Raw genomic sequence first — 4,230 nt, 5'->3', positions numbered from 1 at the left:
TCTAAGATACTGGAGACTAAAAGAGATATCAACTTAATAATTAAACATTCATATTCATTTGTCAAATTCTGTTTTTACTGTATAATTCCACCATCACATTTGATCTTTCCATACCTCTCTTTAGGGGTGTTTGGGCTATGGCAATTCTAAATTTTTCATAATGGCAGGGTCTGTCACTAATATGGGGTAGGGAGATGAAACTGATGTTCTGGAGAGGCTGGGCCCTTTAGGTTTCAAGACTTATCTAGACCAGTGCCCCACATGGAAGTTGTAGGTTTCTGGAAAGTTACTCTAGTGCAAGGAACCCTTGTGGAATGTTATATGTTGCCCTAGGTGTTCTTTAGGATTGGCTGGAATGGTCCTGGTTGGGGGTTGGCAGGTTATGATAGGTAGCAAGGATAATGAAACTTGCCTAAGAGCAACCTCCAGAGTAGCCTCTGGACTGTATTTGAACTCTCTCTGCCACTGATACTTTACTAGTTACACTTCTTTTCCACCTTTTGGTCAGGATGAAATTGTTCATCCCACGGTGCCAGTGCCAGATTCATCCTTGGGAGCCCTCTCCCACGTCACCAGGGAGACTTTCACCCCTGGATGTCATGTCCCACATAGGGGGGAGGGCAGTGATTTCACTTGCAGAGTTGGGCTTAGAGAGAGCGAGGCCACATCTGAGCAACAAAAGAGGTCCTCCAGAAGTAACCCTTAGAGACACCTATAGGTAGTCTAAGCTTCTCTGCTACCTACATAAGCTTCACAAGGGTAAGCCTCAGGATCGGGGGCATGGCCTATTGATTTGGGTATCTCTAAAGTTTGACACAGTATCAGGGGATTCCCAGATGGTAAGATTTAATAGTTCCATATTCTTTCTCCCATCCCTCCAGGGACTTTGCCAATACTTTTTGATTATCTGTTTAATATACTCTAGGATGTATTCAGGTATTACAATAATCTATACAGGATTATTTCTTATTGTAGGCTCCCTATGTTTCAGTTGTTCAAATGAGCTATACAGATAGGCTGAGTTAGATTATGTGCTACAGAAAATTTCAGTTCCATACCAAATAAACCATTCTTCTTTTGGTCTCAAAGAGTATGTCTGGTTCTAAAATATAACACTTCCTTACCCCTGTGTTCCGAATTACTTTAACCCCAACCTGATCAACTTTGTTCTTATTTCTAAATATCAGGTTAAATAACAGCTTCTTGAAATCCAGAAACAATAATCACCACTCTGGACTTAGTGTGTCTGCTATAAGTCCCTGTTTTCTTATAAGCATTTTCTAAAGGAGACCATACCATTGTTGTTCTTTTGTTTCTGGCTTATTTTGTCTCACTAAATGTCCCATATGTTCATTCACGTTGTTGCATGACACACAATTTTGTTCCTCTTTGTTACAGCACAACCTTTGTTCATAAGTATACACCATCGTTTCCCAGTCTACTTCTCAATCAGTGCATCCTTCAGCCACCTGCATTCATCAGACACCATGTATAATGCCCAAAGGTCACAGTCCATCAACACTCTCAATTTTAGATAATTTCATTGTTACCCTCATTATAGTTTTGGTTTGTAGTTCCCTGATAGCTAATGATGTTGAGCATCATTTCATGTGCTATCTGGTCACTTGTGTATCTTCTTTGAAGAAATGTCTCTTCAAGTCTTCTGCTCATTCCTAATTTGGTTCTTTGCCTTTTCGTTAAGTTGAAAGATTTTTTAATATGGTCTGAATATTAAACCTTTATCAGTTATGTGGTTTCCAAATATTTCCTCCATTTTGTAGTTTCTTATTTTGCTTTCATGATAAAGTCATTTGATGTGCAAAAGTTATTAATTTTGATGAGGTCTCACTTTTCTTTTTTTTGTTTCTTCTGTTGCTTGTGTTTTCAGTGTAAAGTCTAAGAAACCATTGCCTAATACAAGGTCTTGAAGATGGTTCTTCTAGAAATTTGATAGTTCTGGCATTTATATTTAGGTATTGGATTCATTTTGACTTGATTTTCTATACGGTATGAAGTAGGGGCCTCTTTTTTATTCTTTTTTGCAGATGGAGATCCAGTTTCCCCAGCATGATTTGTTGAAGAAACTATTCTTTATGAATTGATTGGACTTTGCCCCTTTGTCAGAATGAGTTGTCAAAATAAGCCATAAAAGCAAGGGCTTATTTCTGAGCTCTCTGTTAGATTCCATTGGTCTATACATCTGTCCTTGTGCCAATACCATGATGTGTTGATGACTGTGGTTTGGTAAAGCTGTACAATTACAAACTGTTTATACTCTAACTTCATTTTTCTCATCCAGTGAGGTTTAGTTTAGTCAGCATCTGTTATGTTTCCATATAAATTTGATTATTGGCTTTTTACCAATTCCGAAAAGAGGGCTGGTAGAATTTTGATTGGGATTGTGTTGAATCTATAAATTGCTTTGGGTATACTGACATCTTAACAATATTGCCTTCCAATTCATGAAAATGAAATGTCCTTCCATTTATTTACTTCTGCTCTGATTTCTTTAAGCAATGTTTTGTAGATATCTGTGTCAGATCTTTTGCATCTTTGGTTAGATTTATTTAAATATATATTTGATACTTTATAGCTGCTATTGAAAATGGAATTTTTTCTTGATTTCTTCTTCTCATTCATTTCTTGTATATAGAAACACTACTGATTTTAGGGTGTTAATCTTGTAACCTATCACTTTGCTGAATTTGTTTGTTAGCTCTGGGAACTTTGTTGTGGATTTTTTTCAGGATTTTCTGTATATAGGATCATGGCATCTGCAATTAGGGAAAGTTGTGTTTCTTAATTTCCAGTATGAATGCCTTTTATTTATTTTTATTGTCTAACTGCTCTGGCTAGAACTTCCAGTATGATGTTGAATAACAGTGGTGACAGTGGGCATCCTTGTATTCTTCCTGATCTTAGAGGGAAACCCTTCAGTCTTTGTTAGCTACAGGCTTTTCATATATGCCCTTTATCATGCTGATGAAATTTCCTTCTATTCCTAGTGTCCTAAATGTTTTTAGCATGAAGTTGTGCTGGATTTTTACAAATGCCTTTTTGATATCAATGGAGATGATCATGTTTTATTTTTATTCCCTTTATTCTGTTAATATGGTGTATTACATTCATTGATTCTCTTATGATGACACACCCTTGTATACATGACATAAATCCCACTTGATCAAGCTTTATTTTTTGTTTTGTTTTCTGTTTGATACAGGTTGTTAGTATTTGGGTAAGGAATTTTGCTTCTTAATTCATAAGGGATATTGTTCTGTAATTTTCTTTTCTTGTGGTATCTTTATCTGACTTTGGTATTAGGGTGATGTTGGCCACACAGAATGAGTTAGAAAATGTTCCCTCTATTCAAAGTTTTCAAGAGTTAAAGCTAGATTGGTGTTAATTCTGTTTGGAATGTTTGAAAATTTACCAGCGAAGCTAAGCAGTCCCATAGTTTTTGGTTGTGACGGTTTTGATTATTGATTCAGTCTCTTTCCTAGTTACTGGTTTGCTGAAATCCATTTCTTCTTTAGTCAGTGTAGGTCATTTGTATGTTTCTAGTAATTTGTCCATTTCGTTTGGGCTATTTTATTTATCAACATACAGTTGTTCATAGTATTTTTTTTTATATTCCTTTTTTATTTCTTTGGGGTTAGCAGTAATGCCCCACCTTTCTAAATTCTGATTTTAGTTATTTGCAATTTATCTCTTTTTCTTTTGTCAGTATAACTATAGGCTTGTTGCCTTTCTTGATCTTTTCAAAGAACCAACCTTAGTTTTGTTGATTCTATTGTTTTTTTAATCACTCTCTGTTTTATTTATCTCTGCTCTAATCTTTGTTATTGTGTTTCTTCTACTCTCTTTGGGTTTAATTTGCTCTATATTTTCTCAATTCCACAGTTGTGAATGATTGAGAAAAAGTTGTCTCTGATTTGATATCTATATTCCTATTTAATGTAAATATGTAGAGCTATAAATTGCCTTCTCAGTACTGATTTTGCTGCATCTCCCAAATTTTGGCATGTTGTGTTTCCATTTTCATTCATTTCAAGATATTTCCTAATTTCTCCTGGGGTTTCACTTCAAGATATTTCCTAATTTCCCTTGGGATTTCTTCTTGGACCAGATTCTTGTTTAAGAGGGTGTTTGTAAGAAGCTTGTGGGAAGATGGCCAAGTAGGCAGCTTGAGAACACAGTTGTTATACCAAGGCAACTATTAAGTAGGCAGAA

Source organism: Tamandua tetradactyla, chromosome X (genome assembly GCF_023851605.1).
Source record: "Tamandua tetradactyla isolate mTamTet1 chromosome X, mTamTet1.pri, whole genome shotgun sequence".
NCBI lineage: Eukaryota > Metazoa > Chordata > Mammalia > Pilosa > Myrmecophagidae > Tamandua > Tamandua tetradactyla.
This window is presented reverse-complemented; position numbering follows the sequence as displayed.